This window comes from Protopterus annectens, chromosome 2.part0, assembly GCF_019279795.1.
Source record: "Protopterus annectens isolate FY-2018-M chromosome 2.part0, PAN1.0, whole genome shotgun sequence".
NCBI classification, from domain to species: domain Eukaryota; kingdom Metazoa; phylum Chordata; order Ceratodontiformes; family Protopteridae; genus Protopterus; species Protopterus annectens.
Window position 1 is genome coordinate 783021817 of NC_056728.1, and position 23757 is coordinate 783045573.

A 23757-nucleotide genomic window follows, 5' to 3' on the forward strand; every position below is an offset into this window, starting at 1 on the left:
GCAGAGCTGATTTTTCAGGTTTGTTGTTTTGGACCTTGGCAATAAAAACTGCCTGAATGGGAATATATGATGTCTTTGAAGGGAGGCAAGAAGTACACTATGTTAGACTGACACCTTTTTTTATGTCAGAGTAGCTTTGATTGTTGCTGTTATACTTTTGTTTCCACACTTTTTTCCATCTGTGACATAGTATTGAGGAGGACTCTTGAGCATAACTGTAGTGGGACATTTTGCAGTACTCCATTAGTTTTTCTTTGTTTGTGGAACATCATTAGCTTCATTAAGTTCCTTGGAATCGGGAGTAGTGGAGACTGGGATGTCAAAACAGGCTTGTGCTTGTCTTCGTTTGCATTTAACATGTGCTAGCGGGGTTTTTTTTTTTTTTTAATTGAGGCTGTGTTATATTGTGTTGCATGTTTGAATCAGTACTTTGACCCAGGTATGACTGGAGTTTGACTTTTGTGTTTTTGTAGAAGTTTCGGTAATGTTTTACTGTAGAACCCCTTGTCGTTTAGTGCAGAGGTGTGTGTGGTCTGATTCACATGCCAAATGGGCATGAGGTCTTGTGGAAATAATGTGTGATTGACATGCCATGCAGATTTGCCAGTGACCTCGTGCATACATTGCTTATTGTTTGACATATGTGGAAAATACCCCCTGTGTATGTGAGTTGAATGATTCTGAAATGGAGTATACAGATCCTGCGAGACTTGTCATAATGGAAAGAAATAGCCATTTTTCTCAGATGAAATACTGTTCTCTTTATTACAGATGCTGCATGTTGAAGAACCCCGCCCACAACACAGCAGCCAGAGTCGTGTTCTTTTGCAAGAATAACTTTTTTCCTGTTTTTGCAGGGGGGGGCTGAGAACCCCCCCCCACATGCCTAAATTAAATATACCAACTCCGAGATCACACTACAGTGAATAAAGTATAGATTTACTGTTCCATGAGGACCGGTTTCCATGCATGCATGCTTGATGCACCTGTAATGGTTGCTGTAAGCCGACATTTCAGTTTGCTACCGTTTAGTGCAGTTTGGAGAGTAGACTTCTTTCTTTCTACTGTTCATGCAGTTTACAGATCCTGCTTTACTTATACCTCAAAAGAAATAACCATTGTTCTTAGATGAAATGATCTTCTCTTTTAATATTGATGTGCTACGTATCCATCAGTGGGTCGGTACAGGTTTACAGTTACTACAAGTTGTATACATTTTCATTTCCCTTTCATTTCATTTTTAAAATGTATTTCCTTATAGCAGGGTGTGCACCTTTGCATCATCGTTATTAAAGAGAACTATTTAATCACAACAACTGTTATTTCTTGGTATTCTAACAAGTTTGCAGGATCTGTATGCCGTTTGCTCAGAATGCCGGCTGAATATAAATGCAAATGAAGAAAACATCAACATAAGTATTCATCTGTTTTTCATACATGTCACCTGGTGCTGGGTGGTAGCTGTGGTTTTTGCGGGCCTTACTACTGCGCATCTGAGGGTTACTACAGTAAAATATTGCCGAAGTGTTCTTGTAACAAAATAACTATTCTGGTTAGTTTTATTTATTTTTCTAATGTGGAATGATTCCATGATGTCAGTCTAATTTTAAATGTTTGCTTTAGCATTGGAAGTTAATCCGTGCACCCCCCCCCCCCTCCACAAGTCAGAATGGCTTCATTGTCGTGTTTGTCACATTTTGGATAATTGTTTATTAATCGAACAAGTGCAGTGGACAGGCAGTGACCATTTCATGCACTTTACTGGTCTGTATAACAAAGATGGGGGAAGTAAAGTATTTATGATAAAATGCTAGTAGGACTTTATACTATTTTGTTTTTGCAGGCTGATTTGTTGAACTGGGAAATGCTGATTTTGTTTTTGGGGAAGTAGGGGTGGGGTGATATTGGTGCTTGAATTAGCTTTATTTCAGAGACTTGCAGATAATTTGCTAGCAACAGTCAATGTTTGCATAGCAGCATATGTGACCTATAGAGATTACTCTAAATGTCCATCCTTTTGACACAAAATAAGGAAAAGCATTGGTTCAACTAAGCATGATTTCTGTCTCTGCTTCAGCCGTGTAACTGTAGGTCTCATTGCTATGCTTTTTAAGGCTGTTTCCTTGATTCGTTGCTAATCTTTTTTCCTGGTACGGTTTTTACAGGTCTTTCATGTCCCTGTAGTGGGGGGTTGAAGCCACATGCTTGTCATTAATGACAAATGTCTGTAGTGTGAAAACTGTGTGGTATACCTGCTGTTCTTTCTTTTTTAGTGGCTTCATCATGTCATTGGTGGGCTAAGTGTATAGCAACTCTCTTGTTCTTAAGTACATGGATATTTATTTAGTAATTCTTTGTGTAGTTCAAAGCACTGCAGTTTTTACTTTAAAGTAACATGCATACATCTTACATTTCCAAGAGGCTCCTACATTGATTTTGTTTTGTTTGTTAATTTATAAAATAACTTTTAGCCTGTACCAGCTCTCGTTAAACAAATGCCAACACCATAACCCCACATCTCCAATCCAAGGTACTACAGAGGGCACTTGGAGCACCTGTAGTAGTACAGTGATTAAAAATAAGCATTGTTATATTGTGTCTTTAGATCAGAGTTTTCTCTTTGTAAATGCCTTATTTGGCTCACTTGTGTGGGAGGGCATTTTGCAGGATGGTTCTAGATGTATGAAGCTAGTTACTATAAAAATTAGAGTGCACAAACCTTTCCTATGTTCAAAAACAAGTGCTAACCTTTTTTTTTTTTTCCTCATTACAAATATGTTGTATGGTTCCTTATCAACTGTTTATGGATGTTGGTGTTGGAAGGTAAATGGTTGATTCCCCCCCCCCCCCCCCCTTGCTTTTTGTTTAGACTACAGGTGAGTTATAGTTAAGCAGATTAGTAAGTGTAAGTGAAACCTCTTCGGTAATGTCTGTTTCCAGCTTTCTAAAAATTGGGAGCCTCTTCAGGAAGCATTGGTTACAGAATAGTCTGATAGTAGAATTGAGCCTGTACAGTTTGATTCCTTTCAAGTTCTCGATTTGTGGAATTGTCTGATTTTTAAATTTAGTAAAATGTACATTGCTTGTAATCCTGTATTGTACCTTTGGCCTGGTTTGGAACTGAAGAGGGTCCTTGGACCAGCCAATATCTGTTTTAATAAGTAAATTTAAAATAAAAGGCAGTTTGTTTGCTTAGTAAGTAAAATAGGAGGTTGTACTGCAATTCAACAGACTTAAGCTACTTAAATGGACTAAGTTATGCACAGCAGTAATGAACACACAAGCCTGAAAATAACCAGTGTTGTGCCTTAAAATAAAATACCGCTCCTTTCCACACAGCTAAGGTTATGGACATGTCAGAGAAGCTAATGTTGCTGTAATCTATTACATGTACATGGTTGTTAAAAGGTGGTGATTACTGCAGCAAAGGAACGCGTTTTGACATGGAACAATACAGACTGAACATAATTAATAAAGAAGATGGTGACACTGCAGCAAAGGCTGCATTGTGAGGCGAGAAGCGTAGAGATCAAGTGCAGAAGATTCCTGTTCCTCACTATATGTACAAATATATTCTCTACTGGAGTGTACTACCTGTTACTTGTAGCTCTGTATAAGCCTTCTAGGCTTCATTATTTTGTACAAGTGCTTGAGGTGATTTTCCAGTTTCAGCTGTGTATTGTGTCTTAACTTCTACCCCTTGTGAGCCTTGTAAGGGAGCAGTTTACCCTTTACAGGTGTAAATTTGCTACTTGTATAGCATTTGTACTGATGTTTTCTATGAGTTATATCAGCAGTTGTGTATGTTTATGCATGCTATGAAAGTATATCAAATGTTTGTGTGATTTAATAATCGTGTTTGGTGAGGGGATCTTGTGTGCACATCTTATAGTGCAAGATGAGGTAGGGATCAAATCCTAAACGTGCGTCAATGAAAACTGTAGCTAATTCTTAAGTTTTTAGTAGTAATCTAGGACTGGAAGTTGCAATTGCCTGTCTACCCATGACTGGTGAGATTTGATTATGGGGCAACAAAGTTTACTAAGTCATCCACGGATAAACTACTTTGTGATCAGTTTGTTAATCCAGCATTTCACTTCCACACAGGAGTGGATTATGGCTATTTTGTATGATGCAATAAACAAAATTAATAAAAATTGCTTACCTTTTTAAGTAAAAGGTTTGCATATAATTTTAATATTTACAAGCATATCATTCCTTCTAACTAACTACCCCAAATATTACTAATGAGTAGTCTCATCCTCAAAAAAAAAAACACATTATTACTATTTCTTTTTCCTTGCTTGATCAATTTATTTTTTTCTCTCCATACTCTAATTTTCAATGTTTAAAATTGCTAATGTAATTCCAATATTAATCTTTATTGCGTATAATGTTTTGTCTGGAGCTTTTCTCCCCGGGCCTCTACTGAAAATGGACATGTATCCAGTTAGACTAGCCCGGTCAACAAATGTAAAATAAATGTAAAATAAATAATAATAAATAAATAATAGCATTTTATCTCCAAACTTTCTGACCTCTTCCATGAGTGGGGTTGAATTTCTACTGTATTATGCATGTTTTTGACGTGTGTCTGCAGAGATATGTAGGCAGTAGATGAAATACGCTATCACTGAATGGCAAAATGTCAAATGTGGTTGCATGCACAATGCTGAATCGACACTAAAATAACTCTTCTCCTTTTTGGCCAAGAGCATACTCTTTCTCTAATATTATTTCCAGAATGAGTAAAATGACTTCCACGAGAGAACACTGACATTCTCAGTCCGTTAGGAAATGTGCAGTGTTATGAAATTCCCAGAACCGCATCGCTCTTGGCATTGGAAGATGTGTATGTCATGGCCTGTAGTTTCCCTGATAGCCAGCCTGCTGCACCTAAGAAAGCAGATAGAATGCACAAAGCTCCTTGGTCTTTAAAATTATTTTACACTCCTCCCAAAACTGACCCAGCAAGTATAGTTTTAGTTAATCCAGCTGATGTCAGACATTTTATTAATTATAGTTCTCCCATTTTGACAAGGCTGGCAAGACAATAAGTTTTGGGGTGAAGAACTTCATTTTCTAGAATTTTGAGTTGTCTGTCTCATTTAAGTTTTATTTTAATTGTGAAAGTATGAGGGAATGTTTTATCTGCAGTTCCATGCTATGAAGTCTCCATTTTAGCTTCTTCAATTTCTGAAGTCATTACTCATTCTTAAAAGTGTGTTTATGACTCTCTAGATCATCTGGGGCTGCTGCCACTGGTACAATGTTGAGGAAATTTGCCCAGCTGCATTCTCAAACTCCCAGAAGTGAGATTTTAAATTTTGGAACGGAGATTTAGTTCGAGGTCATGAAAAAATGTGATGCGATGGATAAGCTGATATAGGGAATCACTCACATTTTTCAGCCCCCTCCTCCAAATTTTCCAAGGGATTTTTTTGCTCCCTCAGCCAGTTTTGGCAAGAAACAAAATTAAGAGTCTCAGAAAATTGTTTGTGAGCTAATGTTTAAAAAACAATGGGAGGGACGTTCCAGAAAGAAAGCATAGCCTCAAGAATAAATGACAGTCCAGTAAGACAGAATGACAATGTGAGGGACTTTTACCCCTGCCAGGAAATGAATCTCCATTTCTCTCTCTGACATTAGATTGATTCAGCAGGATTGCAGAGGGAAGAACTTCTTGCCTTCAGGAAATTGACATCCACCAGACCAGATCCCTCTGTTCCCTCCTGTCCTACAGTACCTGCTATCTTGGGGGGGATAGTAGAAACAGTTCTTCCCAGTTAGGGAAAGGTGTTAATTCAGCAATGTTTTGTGTCAGAAAATGCTAGGCTATATAATTCCGGACCTTTCATAAATGAGTATGCAATGGTGCCCAAGTTCAAAATGCTTTTTACTTCACAACTTATTACCCTTCTTCATCCAAATTTTTGGTAACCTTCAATTTCTAAGTTGCTTCTCACCGTCTTGTTCATTCCGATTTCAAACTTTTTTCTTAAGGTTTTATTTATCTGGTTCACTTTTAAGTTCTTTGCCTTACACTTTGGACTGTCCACTGCTCCAGGCTTGTTCACAAAGTGGCTAGTTTCAGTTGTAGCACATTGTAGGCTACAGGGTGTCCATATTTTTCCATATTTGGAAGACTTTCTCATCTTTGAAGAGTCTTTCTGGAAGTGAGGAATCTCTCTCACTTGGGTGAGAAGCTTCCTATGCATGTTGGGATTTCAAGAGACCAGTCATAAGTGTCTTTTTGACTCCACACAGGCTTGTGTCCTGGGTATCTATTTCTGGGATTTTTCGTCAGACTTTGGTCACTGTGAGGGAACTCCTCAGGAGATTGGGTCTCATGGCATCCAGGATTCTAATAATACCAGTGGCAAGACTCCATATAAGATAGATGTAGTGGTGTCTGAAGTCTCTTTGGTCCCAGCACCCAACACCCATTATCTTTTCAGATTCCAGTTATGGGATCTGTTATCACATGGGGGTGTAAAGTACTGCTGAATCTAGGTCTTTCCCTTCTCCCTTCTGTTGCAAAGCAGTCAGTCATCAGATACCTTGGACTTGGCTTGGGGGAGCAGTATCACTGGGTGTAGGAGTACTGGGTATCTGAGAACTGACAGATGCATGCACATAAATACAGAAAAAGATGCTTTCCCTTATCGGGGCACTTGATGGTCAGAATTGCCCGTGGTCCCCGGGATCATACCATACCTAGATGAAGTGGTACATAAGCCAGGGGGAAACCAGATCATACCCCATGCAGACTAACCATATTGGCATGGGATATAGCTTTACAGCACAAACTTTCTACAAGCTACCTTCTTTCTGTCTGAGCAAAATTATGTTGCAGGTAGGCTGAGCAGAACAAAGCAGGCCGTCACAAATGGAAACTAGATGTGGGGGTCTTCTGAGATTTGATCCATCTGAAGGGGGTGTCTTGAGTAGATCTTGAGAGAGGAGCTACTCGCTTGTCCAAATTATGTACCAGAACTCCATGCAGAAAGGCTTGGAAGACTGATGCTCTTTATTTTCTTTCCAATCTTCCTGTGTGTCTTTACACAAATATCCAGGGCACTTCTGAAGATTCAGAAGAAATCCTCCAAGATGGTTGTGGTGACTCCCTTCTGGCCCAGACAACAGTGGTTCTTCTGTTTGGAATTGTCCAGGGGCAATTGTCACAAGCTTTTTTTCACAGACTGAGTGTACTCGCAGAAGAGCTGAGGTGTTTGATTTACCCTGACCCTAAACGTCACCTGACTGCCTGGGTGATAGGGTCGTAGTATCTTTTAGTCATAGTCTTACTGATGGGATGCAAGAAAGCCTGCTATTGGAAAATCATATACAAGCAACTGGAAAAGGTTTGCTTTTTGGTGCCAAAAACATAATCCGCACCCTTTCAGGGCAGATGCCTCTCTGTTTTTTTTTTTTTTTTTTTTTTTTTTTTACAGTATTTTGTGGGAGTTACTTTCCTGTGGCCTGTCCTACTCCTCTGTCAAGTTTCATTTGTTCACCATTTTAGCATGTCTGCCCATGGATCCCCCTTTCAAGGCATGCTCCTGCAAACCCCACTTAAAAAAAAACATTTTGGCATAAGAGACCTTCAGGAGCCAGTGGACCCTCCTTGGGATCTAGGTTTTGAGTTAGAGAATCTAACCTGCTCCATTTGAACCAGCTCATATGACTGACTTGAGGTAATTATTATGGAAAATGGTTTTATGATTTGCTGTGAACTCTGCAAGAAAAGTCTGAGTTGCAAGCTCTTATGGTCGAGTCAGCCTTATTGTATTTTCCGCAGAGACAAGATTTCTTGAAAACTAATCCATTGTTTTATGCCTAAAGTGGTATCCAAGTTTTACTTTTAAGCCAAACTATCACTCTTTCTTCTTCCCTGAACCCAGAAGTCAGGGAGAAATCATACTCGTACCTTGGATGTCCACAGACAACTCCGATACTATATTGACAGAGCAAAATCTTTCAGAACTTCCAATTAGTTTGTTCACTTCTTGTGAAGGTAAGAAGGGACTTTCTTCAGGGTCTTCTGGGCCTTTCTGCTTCCACCTCCCAGTTATAAGCTATGCTAATCTAGTCATGTAGTTTAGGTAACTGCATCTGTGATCAGTATGATGAACATAGTACAGTTGTGTAAGTAAACTTACTGCAATAGTAGATTGGTGATTATTGCTGTAGTAGCTGCTTTCTCCCTGCATTCCCCTTGTGTTTTTTTATGGAAGGGTGTTGATGTGTGTATTTTTGTTCCTAACCATGACCTTTCAAGGCAAGGCTCTCAGCGGGCATGGAAGCTCTAAAGAGTTTGGCACCCAAATCTGTAGCTCGGCTCTATGTTCAATGGTTTGGGTGTGTGGAAGATGCCCTAAAGCTTTGTATGCTGGCTGTTATATCCTGTACAGGATATAACTCTTGTAGCTTAGGTTTCTGCAGCTATTGAACGTCCTCTGTTATGGTAAGTTTACTTGCATAACTGTACTTTCCATGTGTTATGCTAACCAGACTCCATATTCCACTTATCCTTTTTTTTTTTCTTCTGTTTTTTTTTAAGTTCAGTTTCTTGTTTATTTTAGTGTAATGCAGTCAAAAACTGTGTGTTTACGTTTTCTGTTGATTTAAGGTTTTGTGCTTCTTCCTTACGTTCTTTTGAATGGGATGACTTGAGTGTGTGTTTTAATTGTAGATGTGATATTTTAATTGTAGATGTGATATTTTAATTGTATTTTTCCCCCCTCAGAAGTTACAGGTTGTAATAGTTTTTAGTAGTATATTATTGGTTTATATATTAACATATCTTTGTAAAATCAAGTCTTCACAACAACTGTTGGCAACCCAGTATGCAGTATACTATAGTCCTTACATAACAAAGTACTGTTTCAAAATCCATTCTTTTCTACTGTAGTTCTTCTTTCGGCTTTTCCCGGTTAGGGGTCACCATAGCGGAACTCTGGTCCGCTTATGATTGGCAGTAGATTTCTACGGTGCGGAAGTGCTGGCTCGAAGCCCAACCTTGAAAAGGGTTTTGGTGTACAGTTTCCGATTGGGCAGAGAAGACTTGCATGCGGTAGGGATTTGGGGTACAGTTTTTGATGGTTGAAGGAGACTGACATTCATAGAATGTGGCAGTATGTGTTTGCTGATGGTGTGTACAAGTCATGCACGAATGAAAAATTGTTTACATTCCAAAAGGGGTACATGGGATTCATTACACCCAGATGTATAGGTTGTTGTAAGTGTGTGTGTGTGTGTGTGTGTGTGTGTGTGTGTGTGTGTATACATGTTCGTACACTAAAGCAATAGTAATGCTGCTACGTTTGCATAAAGCACTCTGTATCCTAACAAAATGTATATTAGTTTATCTCTGCTAAACAATTTCTCAAGATTGTGACAGTTTGCTGTCAAGCATGTAAATGTCCAAAAAGGAAGGGGTGCACCAAACACCTAATACATGTCTGTTAGGCAAAAAATGGAATCATAATTGTGACACGTTCTTTTTTACAACAGTAAAAGCACTGAAATCTTTGAAGTAAAACATTCAGGAACAAAAAGGTAAGCAGTTTTAATGAAAGTGAAAATGTAAGCCTCCTTAACTTCCCACTGTATTGTTTCATTTCCTGTTTTGTCATGTGTATACTTAGACCAGCAGAAGCCCGTACTAAATAGGATAGTGTGTAGGTACGTTTGTAAAGCAGTATTTTTGTGATAGTTTATGCTACCTCATTAAGTGTTGATTCCTGTTTGCTACCAGACTGCATGACAGCTGCATGTATGTCTGAGTTACATTACAGTAAGTGTTAATGTAAAAACAAGTCTTGCTTGTTCAGTGAAACCAGAAAGAAGTGACACAAGAAATTTTAAAACAATGTAAAATTAATGCAAATGACAGTATGTTTTATTCTGCTTTTATCTTACTCTACATCATAAATAGAAACCTCCTGTCTGTTGTTTCAGTACAGATTAAGCTATTACTTGCTAGTGAGTTTCATCTTGTAGCCAAGAGTTTGTTTCCTTTAGCCTCCATTTACTACTGAGTCTATAGTGGTCAAATGGGGTCCTAGGCAGGGTAAAGGGATTAGCCCCTCCAACCAAGGAACGCAGAAGGTAAATGTACAACATAGTTGGTGTCATCTTGGGACAGGCCACTGGTAAGTGCCCCTTTTGAGGCGCAGCCTAGGAGCATTGTCCCGTGAAGTGACTTGGTCGGAGTCTCACAGTAGACGAAGGCTGAGGGAATCAAACCCTGCATTACAGAAGCAACTCATAGTCCTACTCGTCTGGATGGCCAGACTGTTGCTGAACCCAGTGCATTTCATACCCATGCACTTGCAAAAACATAAAATTAAAAAAAAGTTACTTTTAACATTAAACTTTGTACTGTACAGTTAGTGCATTTATTTGGCTGTGAACAGTCATCGGTCAACAAAGCTATGAAACAAAGGGTCATACCTAAAGAACATGGGGCATGTGGTGGTGATCCTGTTTACTACAAGAAATTCCCTTCCCTTTACACTACAGCTACTGTGTGTGTGTGTGTGTGTGTGTGTGTGTGTATATTGTCTTCCGGCTGCCCTTCAGTAAGTATTTGCATTCTCCCTTCCGTCTAGCAGACTACCATCCAAGGAGCAGACAATTCAGGTTACGTAAACCAATGGGGTACTAGAAATAGTAATACTAGTCTCTACTCTGCTAAAACAAATCCTCCCGGGGGATTCCTGGGCAGGTGTGCTTCCAGCATCAGCCCAGAAGATTTCAGCAGCTTCAGAACAGGAAGTTGGAAGTCTTGATTCTAGGCTGTACCCACATTCACCATTAGGCCTTGGATAACTGCCTGTGTAGTCTTAAGCTGGACCCAGTCCTCCTTATTTATAAGCAGTTGCTTAACCAGACCACTATCCCTTCTGAAAAGAGAGGTTGTCTAGGACGTTGGTAACTTTACATCATTTTAATGTGATTGTGTTTTTTTGTTTTTGTTTTCCTCACTTGTCTTTTACATTAGTCCCATTATCTTTGTCTTGCAATCAAATGCTTTGCACTTCAACTCTGTACTCAAAGGTTTTACAATAAAAATTGGTATGACATCTTTTAAAACAAGATTGCTACCGTATATAAAATGGATTTCTTTTTTAATCTAAACTATTTGCAAAATGTACAAAAATGCACAGAGCAAAAAGTAGTACACCTCACCACAATATCAGGAAACATAGAAGCCATTGCCATATGCTGTAGTGCCCATCAGGGTGAGCATTTTAGGGAGGCCTGTGGCTTCAGGTCACTCAAGACTGACTGTACATAATGCCAGATATTTTTGGGTTTGTTGCTTGCTTAAACACTCACAATCACGTGTGTGTGCACAAGTGTAAAATGTTTCTGCACGCACTACAGTCTGTTTGTGCACATGCATAATTACTATATTTATTTATTTTTTTTTTTTTTGTTCATTTACCATTTGTGAGTATTCTTCTAACTTTTCAATGCCATTAATTTCAACATGGGTTACTAGTGAATTTTTTTTTCTCTCCTTGTGCTTAGAACATGTTTGCTCCCATCCTCTAGCAGTGATGTATGATGTATTTTAATGTTTGGAATAAATATTGTACTAAACCGAAGTGGATTGAAATTAATGCATGTTTTATTAGCTTGGTGCTGAGGAGTTACAGTGCTCATGGTTTTTGCTGGCAAGTCGGTTCTTTTTGTATCAGCCTTCTTTGTCTTGGTTACTGTTTTTCTTCACAATATACTAACATTTGAATCCTTGTCTGCCTATGTAGTTTTTTTCCACTCTTTTCTAAAACTTTGTCATTTACTGCAGTCTTCCATATTTTAATTTGGCTCCTCACAATTCCTTGCATCCTTGTTTTCCTTTGTAAACTTCTACTGTGGTATTGAATTACTAATGCTGCTTTTTCCTGTGCTGCTGTTTTGTTTCTGATCTCCTCAGAAGTAGTACAACTTCTCTTTCTGTACCGATTAATTTTCTAACCATCCTCTTTGAGATATTCATTGTTTTCCTGCACAGATTCTTTGCAAGCTCCTGTCTCATTTCCTGTTTCCCTTTCCTTTATGACTTGTGCTGTAAGGCAAAAACACAGGCTTTTTTATTTTTGAAATGTGTTCAGTATTTTGCTAGTATGTTTCTCCATTGCATTTTTTTCTCCTAGTGTCTGTTCTTTTGTAACTTTTTTTTTTTTTTTTTCTCTGTGCTCATGTTTTACAGCTCCATGTTGTCATTTTGGCCCTCAACATCCCCGGCCTGTAAATAACACTTGAGTGCGTTTTTTAATGTTCAGTTCTAAATTAAGAAGTTACCACGTGTCCCTTGTTAGGCATGTCAGTGTGATTCACCTTTTTTTTGTTGTGCACCTGTTCCAGTTTCACATTGTTTTTTGTATTCCACGAATTTCCAGACCTCCATCATAGCTATGTCAGAAATATGTAGTCCACATTTTTCTAGGAGATCTCACTACCGTAACAGTAGTAGGCAAGCAAAAACTGAGGGTAATGCTACTCTATGCTAGAAGTCTAAATCTCAAAATGCACTCCCTCGAGGCATTCCTTAAAATGGAGAACATCTGTATCTGTGCAGTGACTGAGACCTGGTTCAAGGCTCCAGAGAGCATCCCTGCATTACCAGGCTATAACTCGTACCATACTTTTCGGCCACCTAACCTGGACCGGAACACCAAAGGCAGAGGTGTGTCCATATTAAGGATATCCACACCTCCAGACTAGTTGCTTAGCATAATGCATCCGAGGTTATCCAAGTGCAACTAACTCTGGGCAGAACTGCAATCCAAATTGTAGCTTGCTACACATCCCCCACCAATTCCCAGGATTTCCACTCCTCTTTCCTTAATGTACTAGAAAATGTTAGGGTTCAACCAAACACCCTAATAATGGGCGATTTTTCAACTACCCCCGCCATCAACTGAGAAAACTACTCCTGTATAAACACCTTCACTTAAAGCTTTCTGGAATTCATAAATTCCAGTGCCCTGGATCAACTTATCCACAGCCCCACCAGGGGCAACAGTATCCTAGACCTAGTCATTACCAACATGAGTGACCAGTCTTCAACAACTGAAGTCAACTCCTCGGTCAGATCCAACCGTAAGCTAATCTCCCTAGATATCCACATCCTGCCCCAACCCCCCCGTTAAGGAAATCATGGTAAAAAATTTCTCCAAAGCCAACTTCATGCTCCCAGAAGTGGTGAATTTCATGACACCCTTGTAGATGGACAATGCAGTTTTGACTGCTGAATCCGACACAGATGCACTCTAAGAACTTACACGAATGCATGGACCGTGCTATCCCAAACAGAACCAAGACACTATCCACAAAAAATGGAAGCCAATCTGGTGGTCCCCTGCCATAAATAAACTCTACAACAGAAGGAAGAAACACTTGCAAAAGAGTGTAAAATCCCATGAGTGGAGGAGCTCCCTGGTCAGCCTCCGTAAGAAGCTAAGATCCCTTGTAAGGTCCTCCAAAGCTAGCTACGAAAACAAAATTGCCACCGATTTTTCTAGGGATAACCACAAAGCATTCTATAGCTATGTCAGGAATCTCAACAGCAACACCCCGATCTGCTCTGCGTGAGTTAGAGCACAACTGCATGAAAATTACAGAACCAACTGATATTGCCACTGTCCTGGCAGATAGTTTCAGTGCTAACTTAAACCCCCCCCCCCCCAAAAGGGCCCATATCTATACAGGAAGAATGAGTCCCTGTAGTCACAACTACACAGGCAAAAGCACAACTACGCAGTTACTATCTAAAGCCAAAAACACAGCATCCATGGGTCCAGACAGCATCCCAGGCTGCGTTTTACATGAACTTCAGAACGAACTGGCTCCCCACCTAAGCACCATGTTCAATCCATAGTTTCACATCAGGCTTTGTGTCCACTGAATGGCACACTGCAACAGTTATCCCACTCCACAAAGGGGGAGCCACCACTGATCCTGGGTACTATCGCCCTATTAGCCTGATGAGCCTGGTCTGTGAGGCCATGGAACATATCATCATGGAACTCATAAACACATTGGTAACCTCCAAACTCTGGACCTTGCCCAGTTCAGGTTTGTGAAAGGCAGATCATGCCTCCTGAACCTGATCGACTTTGAGGCAGTCACCAAAGCTGTAGACTAGGGTAAGGTGGTTCACACAGCCTATCTTGATCTTGCCAAGGCTTTTGCCATCATCCCCCGTTCTGGAATTACAGCTAAATTGGGTATAAATCCCTCTGTCACAAGATGGGTTGCCAATTGTCTCACTGACAGAACCCACACTGTAAAAGTTGCAGACTCAAATCTGACTTCAAACCAGTGACAAGCGGAGTAAAACAGGGTTCAGTCCTGGGACCTCTCCTGTTTGGTATCTACTTCCCTGAAGTACATGCTAACACAGAAGGCCTTTGGCTAATGAAGTTAGCAGATGGCTGCAAACTAGGAGCCATAGTTGAGTCCCCAAATGATGTGGACATCCTACAGAAAAGCCTCGGACAGATGCCTGGTGTCAGAGCCATGGCCTCCAGCTCAGTGCCAAAAAGTGCATTGTCATCCCTTTTGGTAAAAACTCTGTACCCATGGACTACCACATAGGTGGCAGTCTACTTCACGCCGAATGTGTGATAAGACCTGTGGACCTAGGTGGACAGTAGTCTCTCCTTTTGATAATACCATCACCACAGTAATCGGGGAAATCCTTCTATGTGGCACACCACATCACAAAAGGGTTCTCGTCTAGGAAAAAGTCATTGTTCCCGTCTACTCGACACTCAAGACACAGAGTACAACGCCCCTTTTGAAGTGTACCTCACGTGACATCTGCAGCAGCTGAAAGGCCACAGAAGTACCTCACACAGAGGATTACTGGCCTCAAACAGATGCCCTACACTGACCGTCTCAAAAAAACTACAACTTTATTCCGTAGTATATCGCCTACTCCAAGGTAATCACTGGCTCACATATAAAGCTATGTCAAACCCAGAGCTGTTGGATATGCTACACCTAAAGAAATCCCAATCCCTCTGAGCTACACGCTCTAGGGAGCTAAACCTTGTCACCACAATAAACGGGACATGCTGGAGGGATAGATTCCTGTCCCAGAAACTTCCCATACTCGAACAAGCTACCCATCTATGTCAAGCAAAGTTCATTAGCTCTCCAAGGAAAATCTTTTTAAGTGGATGGGAAATGGGAAATACACTCCGGAGATCACTTTGGTGGCTCTGCTTGACAGGGGCACAGGAACATAACTTTCTTGGGTGGCATAAGCTAGGGAACCTTGTTTGCTAGGCTTACTTAGACCCTTGGGCCGATAGCCTAGTACCTACCTATGAACCATATGTTAAACAGGCCTGACACTTTGCTAAGAAACTCCTCTTCATTTTTGTCTGAAGAGGTTTGTGCATTTTATCTTTTCCAGAGGGAAACCCCTGGAATGTCCTGAATGGTAAATATTAACTTTAACAAAACTCTTGTTACAACTTTTCTGCTTTTGCCTGTGTTGGATATGCTGTTGGCTTAGTTAAAGGTGCTTAGCCTATTTACAGCAGCCAGTTGTCAAAAAGTCACCGGAGGTCGCAGTTTGAAGGGAAAGAAAGTATTTATGCACAAACAGTAGTTGTCTGAAATCCTTCCTTCAGTTGTATCCATTCACTGTGAATGCAACTAATGATGGGTTGCAAAGGCTGCACCACGTAGTCGGCGTTATTTTGTAACATTAACCTTACCTTTTTGTAGAGGATATCATTCCTGTAGAGGTGATGTTTACCTTTTTTTTTGTTTAAAGTAATCCTGGTATCAGAACATAATAAAATTTCATCAGCACTTGAGAATGAGATAGTTTGTTAGATTTGTACTTTACTGCATGTGATTGTTATTAACTATTGTATTGAGATGACATTTTCATGTTACTACCTTGAAATGGCACTGGGAAATTCTTATTTATTTTATTCCTGTTCCGAGGGTGAAAGGAAATGAATGTTTCCCTGTCATGGAGGTCACAGAGAAATAATGCATTGCTAAGCTTAATATGTGTGAAGTAGCGGAGGAAAGTGTAGCTATCGAAAGAGAATGGTGAAGTTTTGAATGGTTAGTCTTCCAAAAAAAAAAATGGGTAGTTCGGAAAATGAGGTGTTGGTGAAACATGCAGATAATTGCACTGTGTCTTGGAGTGATATAATGGAGAAGTGGTCCCAGCAGAGGGAGCCAAGGTGCTTTAACATTCAATCCCTAGCTTCTGCCTTGAGCAGGAAATGGTGAAATGCAGGCAGAAGCACTGTCTGGTGGTAGAGAGTTGTGTAGCAGTTGTGAGAAGAGAAAGTACTCCATGATTAATAAGGATTTGAGTGAAAAAGAATATTTTTGTAGACTGGTATGTTGTTTTGTGGGTCTGTCTGCTGACATTATTGGGCTTTCTGGTGTCTCAAATGTGTTCCATTGTGCAAATTAACAAGGAGACTTCTGGATTTAACTTACAGGTTTGGTACTAAACTTATGACAAAGTATAGAAAAAAATGTATTATGCGTGTGTGTGTATATATGTATATATATATGTGTGTGTGTGTATGTGTGTATGTATATATATATATATATATATATATATATATATATATATATATATATTCCTTGCAAATATTGTAATTGGCTTTAGTATACAGATGTTAAGTATTTTCTTTTTCAGATGAATTACTAAATCAAGGGTATAGAGAAATATTTTGAAGATCCTTATGTTACTATGTCTGACTTTAAAAAAAAAAACATTGTTGAAAGTGATATATAGACTGAAGAGCAGGAAATACTTTTATCTTTGCATGTAAGAGCTAACAGACTATATGTACCTTGTGTGGCCTTCATATTTCACCATTTTATTAGCAGAATGCGCCAAGCAAAGGTTTCCATTGATAGAGGTGGGTACAGCAAAAAAGCAAATGCATGATGTTTTGATTTGTCTGTGAGCAAAATAATAAAGATGAAGTTGATGAAAATAATGTAACTGACTCAAATGTGTATGATAACTTTGGAAATTCTGCTGATGAAAATATTGCTGTAGAAAATACGACTGGAATTGAATTGGAAGGGGATGGCATAGGGTAATACGTATAGTATGAGTGATGAAGTAAGGCAGGAAAACAGGCTTTAGGGAATTAAATTTAGGGGGATAGTGGAGAGACCGTTGCTGACGAATAAGTTGGTACTGGATAAAAAGTGAAGAGAGGGAATAACAAAAGTTAGGAAAATAGAGAAATTACTTATTCAGTTCCTTAAATGATTTAATATGATATTGAAATGGTATGATAGAGTGCTATTATATGTTTTGATAAGCTCTATTAGTTTTGAAAAAAAATCAGTTTCTCTGGGGAAGAAAGGTAGTCTGCCATTGTTTGGTACAAAAGACTGTTTAGGGGTGGCTATGTTAAGGAGCAATAAAGAAATAAAATCTTTGAGTGTAGTGGAAATGGTAAAGGTGTGGTTGGTTGTCTTTGGATATAGGATCAAAAAAAGATTTATGAATTTTTGGTACTGTTCTTATATGTATAACATTTGTAATACAGTACTGATGCTTTTGAATTTTAATTTTATGTATATGTGTGTGTATATATATATATATATATATATATATATATATATATATATATATATATATATAGCGTGAGTTCTTAAATTACCCTGGAACTGTTAAATTGTTTGTATTATCTGAGCTTAAATTGTTTGCATTAATTGGAGCTTTTCTCCCTGGGCCTCTGCTGAGAAAGGGCTTCATCTCATTCAGACATTCCTGGTCCGCAAATGTAAAACATTTCAACTATTGGTGTTTAAAGGTGGAATGTTTTATTGGAGAAGAGGCAAAAAAAATAGCACGATTTAATAAATTTCCAAGGACTATGGCTTATACTATTTATATATAATATGGATGATTATTAAGTATGTTTTTGAGTAGTGTTAAATGAGTGGATGTAAGATGGGGTAAAATATAAACTCGTAGAACAGTTATATGGGAAAAAGGGGGATCTGTAACTGTAGAATATAGATTATAGCTTTTGTATGAAAAATAGTACGGGTCAGGGTAGGAGAAATTGATAGATTAATTTAGCTATGGGTTACAATTCACAGAGGTAAAAGAAATGATGCAGGTTGTGGATAGCATTACAACAAAAAAGGAAGTTAGATTTGATACTTGTCACACAAAACTGCTTGATAGAAGTAATCATAAACCAACTTGGAAAGTTTATAGGGTTGTAGGATTGGGTATAAAAATGAGTGAAGTGTTTTGAGTACTAAAGTGTATTTAGAAGTGCAAGTAATTTGTAAATATGTGGATAGGAAAGAAATTTTAAAGATGAGAAGATTGAGACAAAGATATTTAACTGACATGGCCTTGGATCTAATGAATGCTGTTGTGGGGGAGGGGGTAAGAAAAGGTTGGTAGAAGTTAAGTGGGATGCCCTTTAAGGTATAATCAAATTGATGTGGTATCGATGGGGAAAAGTAGTGGTTGGATAAGTGAGAACGATAGTGGGCTTGTCTTTAAGTGATTTTGGAGAACGGCTGAAGAGAAGAGGGGTTTATGTATATGGAGGCTGGGTATTGGAAATAGTGTGTGTGTGTGGGGGGTATTGAAAAGGACTGTTTTGAAAGAACAAAAGACATTGGGCCGTATTCACGAAGGCTTGCATGGAGTGTAAGATGGCAGACAGGCAATATGTCTGCCGAGCGATTCAGCAATAGCTGGCAGGGGCGTGCATGAGAGCTTCTAAAGCTACTCTTGCACGGACAGTGTTATGGTATGCAAATTACCTCCTTCGCTGCTGAAAGCTATGCGAAATGAGGTAAATTTGAGATCCAGGAAACACTAGCCTGTCCGTGTAAGAGTAGTGTTATTTGCAGAAATGTACTCTGTTGGTAACAGAGTACTGTTCTGCAAATAGCTAAACGGAGCTATGACGGCTCCAAATAAAGGATGCATCTAGTTGAGGAAGCATGCCAATGGCCAGCTATGTAAGGCCATTAGCATTTGAAAATGTTGTAAATCCTTAAAATCCATTTTTTTCCCCAATCGCTGATGTTTAAGCGCAGCGGCATGCAAACGTGCTGCACTTTAAAATGGAAAAAGTGAAAAATAGCCACAGATGGGCATTTTCACTAAAAAGCTTGTTCTGCCATGTAGGTGAATGGCAGGCTGAAAACAACATGGCCACTGAGTAGTGGTTGCTAAGGGAGGGAAGCTCAGTGCGAGAGATGTAACCTAGCATTAGTAGGCAATCCTGTGCAAATGAGGATAAGGACAGTGAATCCCAATTTTCCCCGCCATGTGAGCCATGTCCCTAGAGTGCAAGTGTAGGAGTAGGGGAGTAGTAAAGTAGAAGATAGGTGACATCATGAGGGGGTATGAAATACTGTAAGCTGATTGGAGCACAATGGCTTGTGTTTGCACTGAGTTGCTCATGTACAAGAGGCGTGTCTACAGTTGTCCTAGCTGAAAACAAGAAACCAAAGGTGTACGCTGTGGATATCTGAAATTTCTTGTAAGCGTGCACACAGCGTGTGCGGGTGTTTGTGCTTGTTTGCGCGGCGCTGCCCCTTGTGGAAACTGGGAAAAAGGAAGGAAAAGTAGTGGGAAGTTAACAAAGGAGAATTAGCAGAGTTGCCAGGTGAAATATATCCAAATCCACCAATTACACAGCCAGTACACTAGCCCAGCCCAGCACTTTAAACTCTGCAAACAGCAGTCTACCCTGTTTTTTCCCCAAGAACTCTGCAACACTGCAGTATACAAAGAGTGAAAACTTAAAAAGCTAAAGTCTGACAAAATGTTAGGGGCTGCTATTGCTATCATAAACCAACATGTGCAAGGTGCTGAGGGTGGCGATGTTGTGAATGCTGCTGAGCAACCCACAGTGAGGAGACTGAGAAGTGTACAGACCCTGGATAACCTACCAGGGGCTACATGAGCTGGAGATAGTGGAGCGCTATAGAGTGGACAGAGACCTCCTGTAGCAAATTGTTTGATCTGTGCCGGCCACGCCTCGCACACACAACCAACAGAGGAGAACCCATCCCAGTGGATACTAAGGTATGTGTTGGCCTATGAATACTAGCAACAGGTACCTTCCACAGACCAACTGGTGATATGATGGGGGTTTCACAGGCATCAGCATCCAGGGTACTGCACCAGTTCCTGGATGCCATGTCAGCACATGACTGTGAGCACGTATATTTCCCCAATTCCAGTGAGGCATTCACCAGCAATATACGTCTTTTCCAGCAAATAGCAGAATACCTTGAGGTAGCGGGTGCAATAGACTACACGCACATACACATCAAAGCACCACCCGGTGAGCAGGGTAGGGTCTACATCAACCGTAAGGGCTTCCCCTCCAACTGCCAGGTCATGTGCGATGCTGGATACGCACTGGAGCCGTGGCTGATCACACCCATCAGAAATGCACACACAACTGAACAAGAACCCCATAATGAGGCACACGCACAAACAAACATTATTGAGCATGTGTTTGGGATGCTCAAGTCACGGTTTTGGTGCCTGGACACATCTGGTGGAGCCTTGCAGTACTCGCCAACTACATGTACCAAAATTGTCATGGTATGTGCCATGCTACACAATATGATCCTGCGAAAACCGCTGCAGCAGGAACAGCATGGGGCAGGGCCAAACAGCCCCCCACCATTGCCAAGGCCTGCACAGGCACAGCGTGACTCTGAGGAGGAACAACCTGAGCCTGCCCCAGTAGGCAGAAGGATGCATGCCTAGTATGCCTTGGCAAAGAGGCAACGCATAGCACATACATTGACTCAGTAGGAACCCTGGAAATGACACCTCTGTGACTCGCACATACAGTAAAAGGGATGCTGAACTTGACACTACCTGTTTTCAAACATGTATAGGGAGTGTACTATGTGTATCCGACAGGCAGCCCTGCAGCACCACCTGAGGCATAATTGCCCTATTTTAAGCAATATAAAGCAGTGCTAAGCACATTTTGCCACTATTTAGCATATTTAAGCACAATTGCACGGAGCTGCGCACTGCGCAAACAAGCGCAACATCTGGCAACGTTCAGCAATGTTGGGCAAAGTCGGATAAACACGCTCACACCTGCTTTACTGTTACTTAACCAGTCTGGTCTGCCCAGCAGGAAAATAAAAAGCAGTGACAGGGCTCGAACTCAGGATACTGTGCACTATAGTCACGGTACTAAACCACTAAGACATGACAGCATTTCACTGGCACAGACACAGCAGGACAATTGTAGACTAACGCTAACACAAACAAATGCTGTATCATCCCCTCTGAACCCCCCCCCCCCAGACCTATGCAGACAAACAGCAGGCCAGGCAGTGTGAAGTGGGTTTGGTAGGCTATGAAGTCCCAAACTAATATACGTGAAATTGGAAGCTAAGATCTGTAGTACATTAGTATGCCTCAAGCCAGTATGATAGGCAACGGTACAGACTGAAATGGAGTACCTGACATAGCGGTGCAGGCCTAGCAAATGTGTATGTGTCAGGTGAACCCCTCATCCTATGTACACCCACAGTAACAATCAGGTGTGCCCCCCCCGGGTAGAAATGTACAAATAATAGCTGTCCCCCCTGTATGTAGAAATGTTGTTAAGTCTATGCAAAGTGACTCGTGGAAGCCCTGCAGGCACAGCGTGCTTCCTGTCGATTTGTACAACACAAAGGTGAGCCCAGAAGTAAAAACCAACATGATTTGTCACACACCTATAGTATATATTTTATTTATTTATTTTATTTTTATTTTACATTTGTTGACCGAGCTAGTCTAGCTGGATATATGTCCATTTTCAGTAGAGGCCCGGGGAGAAAACCTCCACACAGTTTAAACAATGTTAACATAAACAACAAAAAAGAAGAAAAAAAAACATATTTATACATTTTATACATTTACTAACAGGGAGTCTGTCACTTATGAGTACATAATGAAGGTAACGTATAATTTTAATAGGCTTAGAATAGTTAATAAGAAGGTACATTTATGTGTTGCTAAAGAGTATTACTTGAAAGAAAGAAGTTAGTAAAAGTGTTGATATAGATAATAAAGGAAGATAATGAAAATATATGGAGGGGTTGTTAGGTAATGTGTGTAATAGTGATATGAGTCACTTTAGGCATGCTCACACAAACAAATTTAGTAAACTTCAGTCAGCAGCATACTGAAAGTTCATATTGGGCATGCTCGTGCACTAAGGCCATGTCTGAGTACAGCAGTGGGCCACACATCTGGCAGTTGCATATGTTTTACCCCAGGAACTTGTCACTATTCACCAATCCTGCCTTGTGCACACCGTTATATGAAAACAGACACATATAATATATTGGAACCCTGTCCTAATCTAACTATGTACCACAAGTACTTAAGTTGTTCTCAAAAGTTAAAAAGCAAAGAAGATCGATAAACTTGCAGTCAGTATCGTGAATAAACAATGTGCACTCCAAACATTATCCAATCCATGTTCTGACAAAATAATCTGTGAAGGAGTCCATAGAGAACCATGACGCTTCTTCTGCTATGTCATAAATAGCAGTGTACCCTCGTATATGTCCTGAGTCTATGCAAACTGTAAGTGACTGACCTTGCCATCATCCTGTCAGACAGGCTCATACATACCCCCCTCTCTCTGACAAAAGGCCCTATCATGCCTGGAGATTGTGAAAGCACAGATATCACATATAGAATCTGTAAACAGCTCCTTCCAAACCTGAAAACATGGCGCCTATGGGATTACATCGTTTCCCTAGTTGTGTTATAAGTGAACTCCAGAACAAACAGACCCTGCACCTGAACAGTCGGCACCTCACCCCCTGTACAGGATATGAAACTGAATGTGTTACAGCAACGTTTGGCACTCTCCAAGTGTTGGTGCACAGCAGACCATGGGAACAAGCCTATTGAGCATTATCTGCAAGGCCATGGAGTCCATCATGATGGAACTCGTAAACAGAGCTATTGGGAGCCTACAAACACCCAAACCTACCAATTTTGGTTTGGTCCGGGGCAGATCATGGTTCCCAAACCTGCTAGACTGTTTTCAAGGCAGTCGCCCAGGACATACTTCAATGAAATGAGCTACACATGTCCCACATAGACCTTGAAAAGCCCTTTTCCAACATCCCAGACATGTCATACCCACAAAATCAACAACCTGGTCATAAATATGTATGTCATCTGATGGATTGTCAAATGGGGCACAGATCCCGCAAGGTAAGAATTGTGGTCTCCTGTTCAAGCTGGTAACTGCTGTCTCACATGGCTCAGTCCTGGGACCCCTCTTGTCTGGTGTATACTTTTCAGAAATAGTCAAACACACAAGTGCTATGTTTAGCAAAGTTTGTGGATGACTGCAAAAAAGTTGTCATAATTTTATGTTTGGGACAACAGAGACATCCTTAAAAAGGGTCTCGGTCAGACAAATGTATCAAAATTATGATCTCGAGCTACAGTCCTACAAATACCACATAGGTGCCAACACCCTAAATATGGAGGTGATGATAAGGGATCTATGGACACATGTGGATAGTCATCTCTACTTCCAGAAACACATTCACAAAGTGGTCAGACAATCATGCTATGTGTTCCCACAAGCTGCCAAGGTCCTTGCATGTAGGTCAAAGGAGGTTCCCTCTACTCATCAGACCCATCAGAGTACCACAACAGACTTGCGATGAATCTGACTAGGCACCTGCAGCAGCTGGAAA

The 23757-nt window shown here is 40.3% G+C and overlaps 1 protein-coding gene across 1 annotated transcript in view; it reads left to right on the forward strand.

Moving 5' to 3' along the window:
• Nucleotides 1-23757, forward strand: part of UHRF2 (ubiquitin like with PHD and ring finger domains 2) — a gene marked incomplete in the record, with an annotated part of 1200358 nt that overhangs the window by 2777 nt on the left and 1173824 nt on the right.